Source organism: Cupressus sempervirens, chromosome 7 (assembly GCF_028749045.1).
Source record: "Cupressus sempervirens isolate cs-2001-9-10 chromosome 7, ASM2874904v1, whole genome shotgun sequence".
NCBI classification, from domain to species: domain Eukaryota; kingdom Viridiplantae; phylum Streptophyta; class Pinopsida; order Cupressales; family Cupressaceae; genus Cupressus; species Cupressus sempervirens.
Window position 1 is genome coordinate 809,923,888 of NC_143124.1, and position 20,366 is coordinate 809,944,253.

Here is a 20,366-nt window from a genome sequence, read left to right on the forward strand (position 1 = left end):
ATGTCTTCATCCTGGGTCATCTATTTATCCTTCAACTTGTCTCTAAGAATTATCTTCCTATTCGTGGTACCATTCTGGTATAGATTCAAAGTGGTATCCCACATCTTCTTCTCTCTATCTAGCTCTAATATATGTAGAACAATATGGTCCTTGACACCATCAAGGATTATCCTCCTCACCTTGGCATATAATATCCCTTGTAGTTCTAATTTTAGTTTTCAAATTTCTTAACCTAAGAATTTCATCAAACACTTTGCACACAAGGGATATATTGTAGATCTAAATTTTGACATCTTTCTAAATACCAAACTTTAATAAATATGCTCACAAAGAACTCCAAAACATATAAAAATGAATATGGGATTTTTAAATTTTGTTTGAAACATATAACACTGGTTACAAATGAGAAAATATGCATTTATAACAATAAGACATTAGGGCAACAAATTCTGATGTAAAACTCTTACATAAACCAAACTACGAATGATTTTTAATTCTTAAACATACCCTAAGATATTCAAATCTATCATCCATGCAATGCAAAATGAAATGGATAGGAACCTGGAAATTGCTCAAGAAATTTTGATTTTACAGTAGAGAGTCATTGTAGCAGTGGTGACACTATAGAAAATCACTATAGCAATATCTGACTTATTCCTTCAATTGTACTCCACAATTTGGCCCTAGGCCATAAATTTGGCACAATGAAATGATTGAATTTTCTTCTTGAATCGTTGCAGCCTATTGAAGGATATTTCACCTATATGCTCGAATAGAACCTCTAGATAATGTCCTCCCAATACCAAATTCACTATGTATTTCACCAGCTCAAATAGTGGCACACAAAAGAACTCTGTTCTCTAGTGGAATGTTGAAACCCTTGCTTAGAGATTAAATAAATCAAAAAAGAAAATAATAGATGCCTAGGAATGAAGCTATCACCTCTATTTATTATTTTCCTCACCCTTCTAGAAGAAAATAAAATATTATTTAATTGCACTTTCTTGAAGCTTCCCCCTTTCCAATACAAGAATTAGTTGTGCTTCTAAAAAATCAAATTGTTTAAATATAAAGTCACCTTTGGGTTTATTTATTTATTGAATTTAATATTTAATTTATTTCTCCTTATTTCTCCACTTAGCCTTTGGAGAATGAAAGGCTAAGAACTCCATTGAGTGCCTAAAAGATGGGAAACATTACATGCCATCATCCTTATTATATGTTGCAAGTTGTGTTGCATCTATAGGTATAGATACAACATTGGTAACATAATCCTTGATACCATTCTCTTCCTACAGTAAATAAAGTTTGACCTTCTAGACACAAAAATTTGAGGAATGATCCTATCTATCTTGATCTCTCAAACTGGATGAAGTCATCTCAAGGGATAAATGCAATAATACATCTAAAAAGATCAACCTAGGTTTCATAAATCCTAAATTTTTTTCCCAAGGAAAACTTTTCTACTTTTAACACTGGTTCGATACCATGTGAAAATTACTATTGATATCACTGATTATTAATCTCCTATCTTAAATGATTATTTAATTACCAAAAATAAATTCACATTTTGTATAAAAAATAAACACTATTGCAACTTCACTAGTTAAATACAAAAAGAAATAAGCAATACAATAAACACAATTTTTTTGGACAAATCATCCTTGGAAAAATCCCTAAGGGAAAACTATTTCTATGAATGAGGAATTATATTAGCTTCAACAAATCAAGAGATACAAAATTCCTTGCCTCTTACTGGCAGAACTCTAAAAACCTCCCAATTTCTCCTGCTGATATTTCCAACTGCTATCCCCATTACTATCATTGTTCTCTTGCTAATACTATAAGACTCTTTTCTTTCACTGCAAATTCATTTTCTAACACTGCAAATGCTTCTCCAACTTGTGTTCTATAAATGCCCCCCTAACCCCCTTATATATTACTCCTATTGAAAAACCAACGACCAAGATTGATTCTCAATCGATGGTTGAGATAAAAAAAAAAACTTAACTACCCCAACCAAGTCATTTTCTAGTTACTTCTGAAAGTAGCCAATTAATTAAAAAATAATTTTCCCAACTCTAAGACATTAGTTATTAAAACAATTATTTGCTAATTAATCACATACAGATGAACAACTTTCTAAAGCTACTCAAACTAACAATCCACCGTCATGTATATTTGATACCTTTCTCTAAACTTCTTCTTGGTTGCTTCACCAAACAACCTCATTTTGTGAATCTCATGCTCTTTTAATATATCTACTCAACCTTTCCTTTTGCACGTGCTTTTCTTTTACTATTTTCTTTGAATTTGTTCTCTAATGCCTTATTTTAAAGATCAAATGATGTTTTATCATATGTAGTGCATGATCATTTATATTTACTCTTTGTTGAATGCTAGGTATCATTTAATATTGCTTTATTGTTTTAACCTACATTATGGTTTCTTTGAATTTATACTTCTTTTTGCAAATTTTTTGCTTTCTTCCCCTCAATATGATTTTCTATAGCATGGGAATATCAACTAGTGATCAATTTTCAATGAAAATTTAAATTATTTGTTTAGGCCATATCTCTTTTTTCTAGATCTATTATAACTTTATCTTTGAATTTATGATTGGGTATGACAATTCTAATTTTTTTTTATCATTGATATAAACTTGCATTATTATGTTGGAAATGAAACTAGATAAAACTATATACTCAACAGTCCCACTTCGACAATAATCAATCAAATAGAAACTAGCAAGAATCTATTTTTGAATTTGATTTCCATTTATATAGGCACCCAGTTCATAGTTTTATTTATTCTTGTTTAACATTGATTAATGGATTATGTTGAAACATGCACCATAATACATACTAATTCAACATAAATTACATTAAAGAAGAGCATGGGTTAAGAGGATTTATACTTTTCTTATTAGACATTTCAAATTACTATATGTTTTACTTATATGTCTTATACTAACAATTCCTTCCCTTTAGAGTTTCCTTATAAATTTAGTTGAACCTAAATTGCTTCTTTGCAAGATATGTATCTTATAAGACATATATATTATTCATTATTTTTTAAGACATAATTGGAAAACAATGTAGACAAAGATAAGAATGCGGTAATTTTTTTTACATAAATAATTCAAGCTTTTTCAAAAATTATTTAAGACCTAATGCTCCTAATCAAAATAATTATTGAACCCCTACAAATCAATCCAAGTAAAAGTACTTCTGGGATAAATTTGTCAATGCTACATACATGTTATTACTGAATTAACTAGTTAATCAATGCACTATTATGCATAAGCCAACTATTTCCCCTGAAACACTCAAACCTATTGTTCATTACACATAGAAATAAAACAAAACTATTAAAAAAAATTATTAGAAAAAACCATAAATATAAAAACCCTAACTATTGACTACATTATAAATAACATAGGTGGTAGTAGGGAAATTACCGAATGTATGTGAGGACAAAAAATATCAAATTTTTGGTCAAAACCCTATTTGTTTGCAACTTGATTCAAACACATTAATTGTTCAAGAGCATTAAAAAATATGAATAACCTACAAAATATCTAGTCAAAACCCTATTTGTTAGCAAGCTGATTTAAACACACTATCTGCTAAAAAGTAATAACTTAAATATGAATACCCTAGATGATAGATGAAAATGTTTGAAAATATTCAGCTTCTACCCTATAAAATATTAGAAAATGCAATAATATATTTGACATTATTGAAATTGTATAACACTATCAAAATAAATGAAATGTATCATATACCGAATGTCCAAAAAGCCAATAAAATACTCATTGTATGCAAATGCAACTATGTGTGTGGCTACCAATTCTTTAAGATTTCCTAAAGAAACTATTTGTTTATAGTCACAAAACATTCTATTTTAATTAATCTAAATGTTAATATTTAAACATGACATGTGTCTGTCATATTCCTACGAATTTTCAAACCTAAGACCTTTCACTCCAGTTAATGTAGTACAATTATTACACGATGAGTGGGAATGGAGTTTATAATTAGCACGTGGTTAATAGTCAACAGTCATTGTTTTTGTTACTAATGTTAGCTCAGCTAATAGAAAAATTCAAGATAAAATTCACATTTCTCTTCATGATTTGCATCATTTCAACTAATTATTTTCCTCTACAAAATTCACATGTTGTTACATCCCACAACTACTAGAAAGTACTTTAGCAAGTACTATTTATGTATGATCTAGAAAACACTTACAATTGAATAACATAACTGCAAACTACCTATCTCTATAAGTGTATCTCTATTACTCGAAACCACCTAGCAGTTGAGTAATGTGCTTTCTGTGAGCAACTTCTTTCCCTCTGAGACCTTAAAGAGGTGATCTACGGCATGGCCGATGACAAATCCCTTGGGTGTGATGGGTTTCCCTATGAATTTTAGAAACACCTCTGGGAACATATAGGTCCTGATCTGCACAATGTTATCTTGAAGCCTATCATTCTAAAAGCTCAGGATCCATTATAAATAAAAGAAATATCAAATTCATACCTAAAGCCGGTGATCCAAAGGACATTTACAATTGGAGGCCCATTACCCTTTTGAATGTGTCTTATAAGATTATTGCCAAGGCACTTTCTCTAAAAATTTAGCACATGTTGCCTTTAATTATGCACCCTAAGCACACTGGCATTATTAAGTCCAAATATATTTTCAACAAAATTATTGCTATCTGGGAAAGCATGGAGTGGGCTCGCAAGTCCAACTAGAAGGTCGTCTTTCTAAAGATTGATTTTTCTAAAGCCTATAATCGCATTGAATGGCCCTTTATTTTGGCTATGCACTAGGCTCTGGGTTTTGGTCCCAATTTTTTATAGTCCATGGAGATGCTCTTTGGCAATGCTAATGCTTGCATTACCATCAATAATCCACAATCAGAGGCTTTTGGCCTTTTTCACTCAATCAAGCAAGGTTTCCCTTTGGCTCCAACACTTTATGTCCTTGCTATTGAATGTTTTGGCTATTTGCTAGCTCATTCTATGTCTTCTAGACTAGTTTGTGGCATTTCCTTACCAGAATCATCTTCCTAGTTAGTCAATGGTTACTTTATGGATGATTCCTTTCTCACTCTTTTTGAGGACAAAGAAAATATCAACAATGCTTTAATTTGGCTGGACACCTTTTGTCAAGCCTCTGGATCTACCATTCAATGGCATAAAACATTCTACTTCCACATGTCATTCTTGCAAGCTCCACCTTGGCTCTAATAGTTTGAATGGAAATGGGTTATGCATGGGGAGATTTTCTGCTTTCTTGGCATTCCTTTTACTTTCCAAGATTTTCCTATTGAACTTTGGAATGTTGTGCTTGCTAAGATTACCAAGAAGCTTAATTATTGGATTACGAAACTGCTCTCCCTTGTTGGAAAATTCAAAATTTTTCTTGAAGGTTCTTGCGGCTACTCATGTTTATTATTCTTCTTGTTGGGCTCCCTCCAAAGCTTCTTATCAAAAATTGGAAAGATTTCTCAAGGATTTTCTCTAGGCTTCTAGTTCTAATCATCATGTGTTTCACAAAGGTTCCTGGGATTTTTGTTGTCTCCCAAAAGAATTTGGTGGTCTTGGCCTACTTTCCACATAGAAACAAGGCCTTACACTTTGTGCTAAATGGATTATTTGTGCTATCATTAGAGATGAAGTCTAGAATATTTCATCTTTCTTGTCAATAGGCTTTCTTGGAAGGGGATTGGTTTCCACACCCTTCTCATCATGTGTGAGCTAGTGACCATACAGGTCTTGTTTGTCATTAAGAGCATATGGAAATCCTAGGAAGATATTAAGACTTGACTTCAATGGGATGGGGATGAGTTCCCCAATGGCCTCTCCTTGAATCAATAGAACATTTGGTGGTCTCCCTTGTTTCCATTCAAGGTACTCCCCTTGCCAAGACTCAAGGTGCTAGTGCTTTGTGTTTTTTCAAATGGGGCATCAGAACTCCCAAGGACCTCTTCTTGAAGGTTTCCATGAGTTTTAGGTCTTGGGAAGATATGAAAGACTAGTACTGCCTTATCCATTTAGATCGGTAGAATTTTGACCTATTGCTCTCTTCAATTCCATTTCACTTAATTCATAAAGTGGGTATTCAGTCTGTTTGACCTTGGTGGCATGATTGGAAGTGGTATCCTACCACTCCATTTTCCAATTATAAGCCAAGACTATGATATTTTTGATGGTGGACATGCTCAACTAGAGATGGCATTTGCAATCTTCTCTTTCTTAATGGACAAAATGCTTTGATACCATTTGGAGTGCTATAACAGAACCTAAGATTGCCCATTTTGCTTGGTGCCTTGCCTTCCAAAGTCTTCCCCTGGGGCCTCAGCTCAAGCATATTGGTGTTCTAGATCCTAGATGCCCTATTTGTGGCCAACTAGAGTCTTTCTTGTGTATCTTCTGGTTTTGTAGGCATACCCAAAATTATTGGCACTGGATTCATGATTTTTTCAAACCATTTAGGCCTGAACCTTTTTCTTGGCACATGATTTTGCTGGATGATTCTCCCAAACTCCCTTGAAAATTCACCCAAATTTGGCATACTTTCAAGATGGAAATTTTGTTTACTCTATGTAAAGATAGGAATTTTTTTCATTTCACATATAGTTTTTTGGATATCAATATTGTCATGTGCACTAAGGCATGCATTTGTAATAATGTAATTATGCAGATTTAGGTGTAAGCTAACAAAGTTTCCCTTGAGATAGCTCATCTGTAGAAGATGTTGAACCACTAGGGCAATGCCCCCAATACTATTGCCAGAGTTCCTCTTGATGCCTTAGCAAAAACCTTGACATCTTGTGGTGATCGTCCATAGCACCATTCCACAGGTCGCCACTCGCACAGCCCACGCTCCCAGGCTTCTTGCTACCGCTCTCCCAGGCTTCTCGCCACCACTCTCCTAGTAGTGGTGGTGGTGGATGGAGGTGACACTCAACTTCCTTTCCCGTGGTGGTTCTGGTTGGTCCCCAACTCCTCCTCCTAGTGCTTGTCAGGTGCTTTCTAGGAAACGACCTTGCCTAGATCTTGCAATTTCTCCTCTGCAACCAAAGATCAAAGATGTGGAGGCTACCATTGATTCTCTTGTTGCTGTTACTAAAGATGGTTAGATTGTTCCTAGCCTACCCCCCAATCCCAAAGATGATTAAAGCTTGCATGATAGAGATGAACCACCAACCTTGGCTGGCACTACTTTGGTTGCTTGAGGTTGCCTTTTATATGTTTGTTTTGATGAATAGTGTCTGATTCTGGCTGTAGCCATGTGTTTTTGCTTTGGCAACGACTGTGTGAACTCATTCGTGTGGTGATCTTGTATCCCCTAGCCCTTTTTTGTGAATTGTATTCTTAGTATATTTTTATTAATAGAAAAGGACTATTCATCAAGAAAAAAAATAACATAACTGCTAACATATGATTGTTTGTTAGCAACATGTTTTTTTATCAAGGTGCAAATATATTGTTGCATAGACAGTGCTGAAAAAATTTGGCACTATCTACGCAACAATGTATTTGCACCATGGTAAAAAATGCATATTGCTAACAAATAATAGTATGTTAGCAATTATGTTAGCTAATTATATTAATATGTGTTAGTTATTTGCAAATAGTTACAATTAAATAACATAATTTGCAATATACTATTGTTTGTTAGCAATATGTTTTTTATCAAGGTACTCAAAAATTTAGACATAGATGACTTATCTTGGAGCTTAACTTGTGCCCCCCTACACCTCTAGAAGTACTAGTAGCCTCTCCATCTCACATTTTTCATGTTGAGCATTTATTGATGTGAGCTTCTAGCTAAATCCCTTATCAGTGGAGCCACTTTTAAGCATCATATTTCAGATGAGTAGTGAAATTAAGATTGATGTAGATTCTAGGTCACATCTATAGAGCTCAGACTTGGCCCATGTGCATTATTTAAAGAATAAATTGGGACATGCTAATCTCCATCCAAAATCCACTAAAGACAAAACAAAGTCAAACTTTTTTTTTTCTAGATTTATGAAAATATAGTGATTTTTTTCCAAATCCTTTGTTGTTTTTGACTACAAACTATGAAGATCATGAACATCAAATGCTGAAATTTTAAGAAAAGTCCATGATATTTTCAATTTATTGAAACTTGGTCAATTGTACAGTTTGGATGAAGGATATCCACATCCAAAGAAATTTTCTCTCATCTGTTTCCTTTAATGCACACCCATACCTATCTCAGCAATGTGTGATCTAGTGTAAAGATTCCACCTCCATGAGCATCTGTTGTGATAAGGAAGCATTCACTTAATGAAGTAAGGACATCTTCAATTTGCATAGGAAGTTGAACCTTTCACTCCAATTGTCTTCAAAGATGGGGAAAGAGGAGAGAAAAGACTTTGATTGGATTGTTGAGGTTCAATCAAGTTTAGAGAAAGAAAGCCAACCAAATACATCCCACCATGGTCTCATTCACACCATTCCAAAATCTCTCTTCCATAATTCTGATGAGGTTTTTTATCATCGCCATGTAATCTCCTTTGGGCCTTACCATTTCTCAAAAGAAGATGTACTGAATGATGACATTGAACTGCTCAACTTAGAAGTGGCAATGAAGATGCATCCTAAAATCATCAGAAATGGAAGCACTAAAGGTTTAAAATCAGTAGTTGAGAATTTTAAGGGAGAAGATATCCAAGATAGAATAAAGAAAAGTTATACGAAAGAAATTCAACTAAGAAGTGAAGAAGTGTGTGTGTGGATGATGGTTAGGGATGCATGTTTTGTTCTAGAAGTCCTCCATAGATTTGGAGAAGATAAAGGAAAAGAAAAAGGGAGTAAAGATGTAGATTCTCATGGATAGTATTCTTAGTAGGAACCGACATCATCCTCTGTTGGTAGAAATTGTGAAAGACCTACTCAAGATGGAAAATCAACATTTTGGGTTTTGAAGGAAATAAGAAGATTGAGGGGTCAGCTAATTATGTCTAGCTTATTGAAATATTTTGAAGCATGAATGGTTTCCCCTTAAGCCAAACACTCACCTACCAACTCTCATGCTCTATAGGCCATAGCCAAAAAAAATAAATGCAAGTTGGTGAGTTCAAATCTAAAAATGAGAGGGTAACATTTTGGTGGGAGACACAAGGAATGAATCTCATTCATTCGATTAGTCAGAAGGAAGAAGTTAGAATGAGAGAAGATAGAGGAGAAGAATAGAGCAATGAAGGAAGAAGATCAGTTACATATCAGATTAGAGAAATATTTAGAGTTTATACGATAGAAAGAAGGTTTAGTACCACAACACGTGTTTGAATCTTTCTATCATTTTGTAAGTTCATTTTGTTTTGTCTTAAGAAGCAGTGATTGCTCTAGGTGTTATTGTATGCACCATTTAGTGTTGTAAGTTTATTATCAGTTTGATGTATTTTGTAGTTTTCTCTAGTTGAAGCTGAATGCTTGCATATTTTGTAATAGTTTAACCTAGTTGAATAGAAATCAAGCAAGTGGGCATACTTGGCTTATTTTTGTCTCCCTTCTATTCACCATTGCATGTTTTGTATTTAAGAGGTTCATAATTGCAAGTTTTTTTGTTATCCTCTCTATGTTTTAATGGTGGAAATGCTCAAACTATAACTCTATTAAATAGCTCACTCAGTTCACTCATTAAGTGAGCTCTTCCTCTATCATTCCTATTGAGTTCACTTAGTCTAAGTGTTGGTTGTGTGTAGAGATTATCGAGCTCCATCTCCTTTTTAGAGACCGATCTCACTCAGCAACCACTGTTTTGACCTTCACCTTCCCTTCAATGACTGAGCTCACTTGACCTCCTCTTACATCAAGTTTCTACTACTATTGAGCTTAATCAACTTCTTCATGTGCTGAGTCACTCAACACCATCTTCCTATCACTGAACACCCTCTTGTGCTAAGAAAAAATGTCACTCAGCATCCTCTTATGCCAAGAAAAATTTGAACTTGTGAAGTTGAAGTCTTTACATGTTTCTAGATCTTTGAGGCCCCACATCCATAGTGAGTTATGAAATTATTTTTCTAGGCATATTTGACATGGTAGGAGATGTATGGAAGATATTGCAGCAATCACCTTCCTTTAATGGACATAATTATGATACATGGGCAAAGAAGATGAAAACCATAATGGTAGCTAATGATTTGTGGGAGTTTGTGATTAATGGGTTCGATGATGTTACCCTCCCAACACTGTATGTTGCCCTTACAAACCCACACAAGACTTAGATGAAGGAGTCAAGGAGAAAGGATGCAAAAGCATAAAGTTTGATAGAGGAACCAATGACAGAGATGGTTTTTCCCAAGATTGTAGTAGAAAATTATTCAAAGGAAGCATGGGATATCCTTGATTAAAACTTCAATGGGAATAATAAAGTCAGAGTAGTAAAGCTACAAATGATTAGAAGGGAATTTGAGAACATTTAGATGAAGGATAGTGAACCAATTGCAAAGTTTAACTCACAAATATCCACTTTGATAAACCAACTCAAATCAAATGGAGAAGATTATAAAGAGCAAATGATTGTGGAAAAGATATCGAGGAGTTTACCTAAAAATTATGACAATCTTGTGATGACCATTCGGGAAGCAAAGGACCTCACCACATTGACCATGGATGAGTTGATTAGAACTCTTCAAACCCTTGAGCATCGGATCAACATATCTACAATAACTTCCCGAGAGTAGTCTTTTAAGGCTCAAGAGATTTCAAGAGGTGAGGGGAGAGGAAGAAATGGCTCTAGTGGAGGCTCAAGAAGTGGAGGTCATGGAAGGAATGATCAAAGGAATATTGGTGCAAAATGCTCAGCATGAGTAAGAAACCAACCAAGAGGAAGAAAATACCTCTCAAAATAGCTCTAGAGGAGGTAAGAATAATTAGAACTCTAATAAGAGAAATGTTGAATGCTACCACTATCATAAGTATGGGAATTATGCTAGTGAATGTTGGAAGAAGTGGGGTGATCAGTTAAAGTAGAATGAAAATGTAGCTGATGTGAAAAATGGGAAATGCAAATAATCCCTCAACTTTCATCATTTGCAACATTGGTGAAGAAGGCAGTCCTAAGGTATGCTACCTAGACAGCTATTGTAGCAACCACATGAGTGGTAATAAAAGTGTATTCTCTTTCATTGATATGACTTTTAAGCTGAATTTAAGATGGGAAATAATGGAACCATTCCCATAGTGGACAAAGGATCTTTCCAAGCAAGGTGAGAATAAGGAGATACAAAATGTATATTTTTCTCTCGATATGAAGCACAATTTGATGAGTGTTGGACAACTCATTCAAAATAGAGAGCAATCTCCTCTCTCAATTAGTAGGTGGAGCTCAAGTATCTCTGGGGTGAGTGCAACTCTTCATTTTTGCAAGTGAGTTCCTAGCCTAAAATTCTATAGGGTGAGGCCCAAAAACTCTAAGCCTTTCGCCCCTTAACCTTGTGCATCAAGTGTTACAAGGTGTTGATGGAAAATGACAAGTGTGTCATTCATGAGAATGATGGCAGTAATAGATTACTTGCAATAGTCCAAATGACAAAGAACCAAATGTTCCCTTTGAGGATAGAGACATGTTTCTATTTTCAAGTCGGTTCTACACCTCTCAAGCATGCATGTACAATGGTATATCAACAATCAGCTCTTAAGAGCATGATTGAAGACCCCTCCAAGCTTTAGCATCTTAGGTATGGACATCTTGTCTTTGCTAGTTTAAATTTGTTGTTCAAGAAAATAATGGGAGATGGTTTGCCAAGCATAGTAGATTCATGTGACAAGTGGGAGGCTTGTATTTTGGGTAAGAAACATAGGCTTCCCTTTAATTTTAGAAATTCTAGAAGGGCTAGACACCATTGTAATTGGTGCATTCTAATTTAGTAGGCTCTATGCAAATTACTTCTATTGGGGGGAGTGCTTATTTTATGATATTCTATGGGTAAACATATTTGTTCTTTCCAATTTAACTCTCAAATGCTCAAATCTAAAAGAACAACTAGATACCAATAGTTGGATATAATCTATCTCCAGGTTGATAGATTTCCTTTGAATTGAAAGATACAACTCCCTTATCAAGTTATATTCAATGAATTTGTTTGTTCCTAAACTAACTTGGTATCTTCTTAACCTAAGAACAAAAGAGGAAAACCAAGCCAGCCCTAGATAGAACTAACTTAGGTAGGGAATATAGTTCTACACATAGCCAACCCCAAGAATTCAAACTTCCTATGACTCCCCAACATTGGCAATGCATTGTGAATGGTATGTATGCAAATGCAATGAAAAATGAAATGAAAGACTATGTTAAATTATCCCAATTCTTGTAATAGGAATGTTTGCAAATATTCTAATCTACAACCCATTCATTATTCAACACGAGATGCAAGATGATGCCCAAAACTAAAAATAACAATACTCAAATTGATTATAATCAAAGGAAAAATAACTACATGCTCTAATTTAGAATAAAACCCTTGTTTCCTTGAACATCACAAATAAGAATTCTTAGATTTTATTTTCTCACATCTTATGCTAAATCTGTTACAAAAACTCAAACTCTTAACATGCATAATGAAAATTCAAAAAACTAAACTAAGTTTCTTCCCCCTACTCTAGCTCTCTGTCTCTTGCAGAAAAGAAGAACCCTGCATATTAGATAAGATTTACAACAAATAGACTTCTTCATGACCATTCAGTTCTCCAACAATGACCTTTCAGTTCTATAACTGTTTCTTCCTAGAGATTCTCTTCACATTCCAATTGGTTTCTTTTGGTGACTTTTCAGTTTGGTAACTAACTCTTGTCTCTTTGACTTCCCATATTTTTCCTTTTGAAAACTAACATACTTATAAATATGATTTATAAGGGTATAGATTAACATATTTGAATGATGTTTGGACAAGTGATATCAAAATATATTAAATTCAAATCAAAATGTTGCTTTGTTGGTCAGACTGAAAAATAATTTTGCCTGTAAAGTTGGGTCTCATTGCGAGGGGTATATCTTTTGATTCCACTATTGGATCAAGTTCATCTTTAGATATGTTTTTCAAAACCTAGTTATCTTCATTCTAGTTGGATCAATTGAAATTATAATCACTTAGTCAAAAGATATGAGCTACTGAATGCTGGTCTATATGACTGTTACAAAATTAGAATTTATAAAATAAAGTTTCTAGCCACTCTTCTTTCACATGCTAAGTAACCCAGATGTCTTCAATTTGCCAATATTTTATCTTCCATGCTTACCATGTTTATTTCTTGCTGAATTTTGGGAGTGATTCTTTGGAATGTTTGAGGTGGAAAATCCCAAATGAAGGTTTCAAAGTGTACCAAGTTCTCAGTTTTCCACTTCTTTGTTGTAGGTGAAATTCACACATTCTAGTAATAGCTGCACTTTGAAAATAATTAACAAGAAATACTTCTTCTTTGTTATCAGGTCACTAGTTATAGAACGCTCCAATTCATCCTCTGAGGAAATTTGACTTTTGTTTTCTCCCTTTATGGAAAACTCCAAACTAACTACGAAAGGCATAGCAAAAAATGAATTTTCCACTTCACATTTAATATCATGTTGATGCCCAAATCTTTTAACAATAAATCATTATGAGATTACCATTCTTTGTTTGATCAAGTAAGAGCTCTTTTCCATCTCTCTATTGTGGATTTGATGCTTGGTGGAAATTCCATTTTTGGGTTTAAAAAGTGCACCCAATCTTCAATTTTCCATTTACATGTAGTGGGCACAATTTTGATGTAGATTGATTCACAAATTATTTTTTTGGAGTGATCTTGATACTAGACCCCATATACCTTCATTATGGATTGAGATTTTCCTTTTCTCTTCTCATGTGGAAAACTAAACTTTGACTGTGAAAGGCATAATGAAAAATGAGTTTTCCACTATAGATTTTTCCTTTGGTGGAAAATGAAACATTTGCTTCTCCAATGCAAAATCTGAAAATGACTGCGAAAGGCGTAGTGGAAAATGAGTTTTCCACTACACATTTTTCCTTTGGTGGAAAATCCTGATTCGACTACTCCATTGTGGAAAATTCAAGAAGTGCTTCTTCATGGCAGAAAAATGAACTTTGACTTCAAAAATTGTAGCAGAAAATGAATTATCCATTTCTTTAAAACTTTGTTAGATTTTTGCCATTTTTCTTCTACATCTGCATATCTAGACTTAGAAACAATTCAATCCTTCATAACAACTTTCTTAGAATCAAGGAATACATTAGTGGAAATTTATCATGGGTGGCAACTTAAAGTTTTAAAAATTGGGTTACTTTTAGTGTGCCTACATATTCATAGATGATTTTAGTTGTAGGACATGGGTGTATTTTTTGAAGAGAAAATATGAAGCTTTTGAAAAATTTCTCAAATTTAAAGCCCTAGCTGAGAAAGAATTTGTTAGATTATGGTGACTGATCAGGAAAGTACTATACATACTTCATAATTAGTGTGGTTCGGGGCATCGGCCCGAAATTTTTTTTTGGTACGATTTGCCATTCGTAGCAATTTTTTTGGTACTATTCTCCATTAGTAGATTCGCCACTAAAGTTATGGCCGACATATGGCAGACATGTTGTAACCCTAAAATGGCATAAAATACTTGTATAAAAGGGTTTAGGGTTAGGTATTTTTTTCATTATGTTGTGATGCAAAATTGGTTCTTGCGGCAGTATTGATTTGTAAGGGATTATAGATTGTAATCAAGTTGTAATAACTGGATTGTAATAAGATCAGACTTGCTATTTGGTGGACGTAGCCCAGGGATTGGGTGAACCACGTTAAATCTTGGTGCCTTGTGTTCATTTCTGTGTATTCTATTATTTTCTGTTATTGGTTATATTTGCATGTAGTTTTTTATTTTTGTCCGTGGTTTATCCTAACATAATTTAGACACTACGTAAAGGTCCTTAGATCAAAAAGAGGAGGACAGTATATCTCCAATTTATTTGTAATTTTTTGTAGGAAGAATGACATCAAAAATGAGCTTATAGCCAGTTATACTCTGCAACAAAATGGAGGGGCTAAGAGGAAGAATAGGAACATTGTTGAAATGGCAAGAAGCATGATAAAAGAACAAGGGCTCCCAAATGAATATTGGGGAGAGGTTGTACAAACAATAGTCACTAGTACATTTAGGGGTCATTTTTGACCAAAAGTTTTGACCAAAGGCCATATTGGCCTATCATTTCATGCTTCTCTTAGTTTTTATCCCCGTGTTGGTCAAAATTTTGCCCGAACTAGGGTTTTATGTTTGAGTTGGTAAAATTTTTGACCAACTCAAGTTCATAACAAAAAAGAGGAGAAAATTTCTATAGGAGATTTTAGAGGTAAAATGTTTGAATACTAAATTTTTGTAGTGGCTAAGCGGTGAACAAATATAATGCTTTAGAGATTCTTGGTGTGCTTTTGTCTACATTCACTTCTCAAAACCTACCCATTGCACATTCACCCACCCTCTATGAGTGTTCGCTATTCCTGATCGAGGAATACCTTTATAGAAAGCTATAGTTTAGGTATTTTTCATTCTAGACCAAGAATATCTTTAGCAAGTTCCATTTTGTGTTTCTAGATCAATTGTGTTTTATGTATTTTCCTCACATCTTGTGTCAGTTGTGCATATTTTATGAGATAACCTAAGTAGACTCTAAGAAGATTGTGTGCTATTGTGTTGCAACTATGGATGGTACTTCATGTTTGTGCAAAGCTTCATCTACATAGATCTCATCTATTTGCAAGGATTCAGAATGAAGCAAGTTGTAAATCCATGGAAAAAATATGTGAAGCTTTCGAGCATTCTTATGGGATCCCATGGACTAACCAAGGGTTCCCTCACTTTTCTCAACTATCCTGCTCAGCTCATGTTCAAATCAACCAAGGTACTTTGTATTTATAGTTCTTCCTCTTCCTAATAGGCTACATAGGTAGTTTGGATCTTATATTTATGGTCACATGTATGGTAGTAAATGTTTTGGGTAAATAATTGAAAAGCATTATAGGAATTCAAGCACTAGTTCCTTATCCTATTTTTTTGGAGTGCTAGAATGTCTACTTTTCTAATTTAAAAATTTGTTTCCTCGCTTCTTTATCTTTTCTTTTCTGGGCATGGGAAACCATCCTTATTTATTTCACTCAGGAAACTATAAGACCTTGGGATACTTTTAACCAACTATGTCAGAGGTCAAACTCTTCCTTTTCTAAGCAATTTGGAACTCTTAAACAACCAGGGTTTGAACCTGGCATGGGTTGGAATTCCTAAACAACATTTCCATTTGCAATTTACACCTTCTAAAATATCGTTCCAAGGATTTTTTAGTCCGCCACCCACCTATGTCCTTCATTTCTACTCAAATTCATTTAACTTTAAAATCAATTGTTGAGTGATTTTAAAAATAGGAAAATAGGAGGAGAACTAAGAAACCATAGAACACACAAAAGTTTGCATGAAAATATTGAATTACATGGTCCACCCATGTATTGCTACAAAAGAAATATCTTTATTAATTGTTATAATAGAAATAGAGCCTTTTCTCATCTCTTATAGAAATGGTTTTTACTTCTCAATTATGAAGAGATGATTAATGGTTCAGTGACTACCTCACACACTTAACAGATTCTCTACTTACATGTATCAATTGAGATTTAAGAGTCTTCTTGCACTTTTTGGAACTACAAATGTGTGTAAGGATCCAACTTTAATGTCTCATTAACTTTCTATTGGGTTTTTGGACTCTTTGCTAATTCTTTTCTCCCTTTTGCTTTATGTTGAGCTATAGCTCATACAAACCAACTAGCCTCATACCTAAGGGTTCTAATTTATTGTTCAAGTGCTATATCAACTAAGCTATTGGCCCCTTCATGACTAATCCATTATCAAAATGGGATGTGGTTTACAATCAATATGCCTCTAAAGCCACACATCAAGTGCTTGGGCCACCTATCTTGGTTCTAATACCATTTGTTGAGCTACAACTCATATAGACCAATTATGACACAAACCTAAAACCTTCCATTTATTGCTAGAGTGCTTTACCAATTGAACTACTAACCCCTTTGTGGTCAGTTCCTTGTTAGTCTGAGTGGGGCTTGTTTTCCAACATTGTAGAATAGAAAAATATGGATAGTGTAGCATTGGACTTTTGGACATCTTGTGCAAATCACACAAATTTAACATACAAAGTTTTTCTTTATAGGACAAAAAAAAAAAGGAAGTAAAATCATAAAAAGTACACTACATAATCATTAGACTATCAACAATACAATGCTAAAATCTCAGCCTCACCCCTTTGTTTCTTTAACAAGTTATTTTGTGCCTTTACTTTTAGTAGTTATTGTTAGATATTCATTGGATAAAACTTACATACATAATGGCTAATTTTCTTAATAGCATGCAAACCATTTATACTCTGATTGGAGAATTATATAACCTTTTCCATGTGACTTTGTCTACAGTTGCACTTCAATAACAGATCTTTGTTGGAAATAATCAAGACTAGCTAGGTTACTAAGAGGGGAGGGGTGAATCAGTAACCTCAAAAATTTTGAACTAATTCAATAGTTAATAACATAATCCATCTATCATTAATAGATCTAGTCTATTGCATGCATTAGAAAGTAAAAGCACAAAACACTTTGAACACAATATTTGGTGACCCAGAAACCTTCCAAATAGAAAGTAAAACTGAGGTGGGGATGATACCCACAAAACTTCAATATTGCAGTATAAAGTTGGCCTATTAAGGCTTACAATGATCATTTCTAATGATCTATCCTATTAGGAGCAATTAGGACTGCTAGGTCCACCTTGTTAGAGGTTTTACAAACATACAATGAAGTATGCACTCGATAAAGAGATTTACAAAAAGCCTATTAAGTCTACCCTATTAAAGGATTTGAAGCTAATTCACCTATTCGGATAAAATAATAGATTTGACTTACAATTGAATTGTTGATTAAGATTCTTGAAATGCTGATCACCTCTTTGTGATAGATGTAACTTGATTGCTCCTAATTTGACCTTGCTATACTTTACTTTGTTGTTGATTCACATTTGCATGTTGATCATCATATTCTCTTTCACTCTTCTCAAAACATTACTTCCTTATTCATACTTGGGCAAGATACAATACATTATATATATACCAATACAATTCTCATAATTTCAAGGTTGGCCAAAACACAAGATAACACAAATATTACTGAGTCAACCCAAATGTAGAAACTCAGGTTCTGAAAGATGACTTGGTGAATTTCTAATACTTGACATCCACTGCATTACTCGACATCATCATGCACTTGGTAGAAGTAAAGGCTTGGTCCATACTAATCACTCAACATAGCTTCAAACTGGGTGAACATTGGAGACATGGTAGATATAGTGTCACTTGGTAGAAATGGAATTCCATGTTTACCATTCTTGCACTCGAAAAACACTAACTTCTCATCACTCAATTAACACTTGCTTCACATCACATGAAATGATGACTTGGTAGACATTGTGAAGCTTGGTAACCACTGAATTTCTTAGTCTGAACTGTTGGTCTTCACGCTACCTAAATTCACTTGGTAACCACTGGAATGCTCGACATGAACTGTGAAACTAAATTGCTCAACAAATGCTGGAGAGCTCGATAACCATACAAAATCTGAATAATTTTTGTCACTAATAACAAACATGACTTAATGCCAACAATCTCCCCCTTTGGCATTAGTGACAAAAACACTTATTCGCCAAGACTTATGTACACTGACATGCTAATTTTGATTTATCAAAATTTATCTTTGTAACTTTGTTGTATATACATTTGCACATATCTCCCCCATACAATGTACATATCATATCATAATATCATATTGAGTGTATAGACAAATATCTCTTCTCCTTATATGCATGATTCTCTTGCCCTTTTTAACAATAATGCCAAACATTATACAAAATCTACCTATATAGAGACACCAAAATGTGAGAGAAACTTAGAATGTACCTTAAGAATAAGAGCTAATGTCTTTTCCTAGTTTTCTTTCAAAATTTTGTAGGTTTGAAGTGCAACTTGGACTTCTACAGAGAGTTCAATCATATGATCTGCAATTGAAATTTTTTTGTCATGGATCAATGTTTTAGAATAAGCAATGTGCTTTTGCATTGTATCCATGATAGGAAGGATCATGTTCTGGATGTCTATACATGTAGACTGGATCCTTACTTCCTCTCTTAATAACTTTTCCTACATATCTGATAGGAATCTGACTCTCATGTGGTGTGCAAAGCTTGAACTAGGGTCAAACTGCAACTTCTGAGTACTAGCCTTCAGATCCTCATCAACCTTACTCAATTTTGCCTTTATTTATTTTCTATACTTGGTAACATCACATAGCTCAGAAAAAAAAAATGTTACATTTGCGTAGGAATTTTCAAGATTTTCCAAAATTGTAGAAATTTTTACCTAAATGATAGCTATCTACTGAGTAATGTACTAAACACTTTATCATCAAACTTTTTCTCTGCCTTCTGTTTTAGCTTTTCTTGGCCAATAGAATCCTTATTGAATCTATTTATTGCCTCTTCTACTTGTAACAAAATATTTTGAGAGGAATCAACATCCACATTAGTTAAGATATTCTTAGCACTCTCAATCCCTGTCTCTCTCTTCTCTTAGCTGCTTCTGTTTGGCTTTTTGTTCAAGTAGCTAGTTGACTAGTCTCATTTGCTCTACAATAGCATTATCAAAATCTAACTTGGGAGTCCAAATTTCCTTATCTAGATCAACATCTTCCTCAATTTCTTTTCCACTTATCAGAAGTTTTAATGGTGTTTTTGGTTCAACTTCTGATACAAATGCTTTGGACTTTGAAATAGAAACAATGGTAGAAATAGTAGGGCTTGTAGTAAAAACTTGTATAGTTCCTACTGATGGAATGCTAACTAGAGCACTAAAAGAATCCAAAAAAAATGTGCTACCCAAAATTGATGTAATTATAGGTGGAATGCTGATAGAAGTATTTACAATTGGAGAACTTACTGGAGCAAGCAAAGTTGAAGTAGACAAATATGTAGAAGTAGATGTTGCACTTACTAGTGATGGTCCTAACTCAGGAGCTAAAGAAGAGGAGGTTTGTAGCTTAGTGCATGAAGTGGTAGACACTTCCATTAGAGATAATTGGAGTTGAGAGGGAGCAAAGAGTGATTGGATAGATGATGTATCTGTTGTGGACATAATCACACTTGCCAAAGTTGTCTATGTGCTTGATGATGTTGTTGTTTTTACTGGAGAGAGTGAGGAAGGGAGGATATGGCTTTTGTAGCTATCCT